The following is a 750-nucleotide window of genomic DNA, read 5'->3' as shown; positions in this document are numbered from 1 at the left end:
GTATTCATTATGTATTATTCTAGACAAAGGTTTGTAGTTACGTACATATATTTACATTTCTTATGAATAGATTACCATTTATAGAGCACCATATCTGCCTTCACAATATTGGAGGATAACAAATACATGATAAAACAAAGCAAGTTGAGTTTCGCAATAAAACAAAACAGACAGAAAGACAGAGTTGTATAAACAGAAATCCTCATGTATAATTCCCACAGCCATTAGATAGGAAGCGCGTAACACACAAGACACGAAACAGACTTGTACAAAAGCACACAAAAGATGCATTTAAAAGCCTCCCTCCCCCTCTTCTCTGCACACAATGCATTACCACTAATACAATGCTAACATCATTAATGCTTCCCCCAAGAAGTTCCTTTAACAACTTTAGTGAATGTGGAAATGCGCGCGTGGCGGAGATGCAGACCGCCGTTCCCCTCCGTCAGTAGCGGATGACATGTGTATTGTTGTTGTCTTTGGCGGCTCCTCTCCCTCTTTGTTGGTCACTTGCTCCTCTCCTCCTCTTGATTCAGTGATTTGTTTATACTGTAACATATTTCGGGATCGGCGGAGCGTGTTATTGTCCCGGTGCGATGCGTTTTCCCACTTTTTCCGGGTTTTGGGGCGAAGGCCTGGAGACTCTGCCGGGTGTGTTCACAGCACGGGTTTTGTTGTGGCTTATCGGGTGGTCCTTTCAGAGGGAGTGTGATCGGACGAGAGCAAGTGTGTGGGAGTGTGACCGTGTGA

This window comes from Penaeus monodon, chromosome 27 (genome assembly GCF_015228065.2).
Source record: "Penaeus monodon isolate SGIC_2016 chromosome 27, NSTDA_Pmon_1, whole genome shotgun sequence".
In the NCBI taxonomy this organism is placed as follows: Eukaryota; Metazoa; Arthropoda; class Malacostraca; order Decapoda; family Penaeidae; genus Penaeus; species Penaeus monodon.
Note: the sequence above shows the minus strand (reverse complement) of the source record.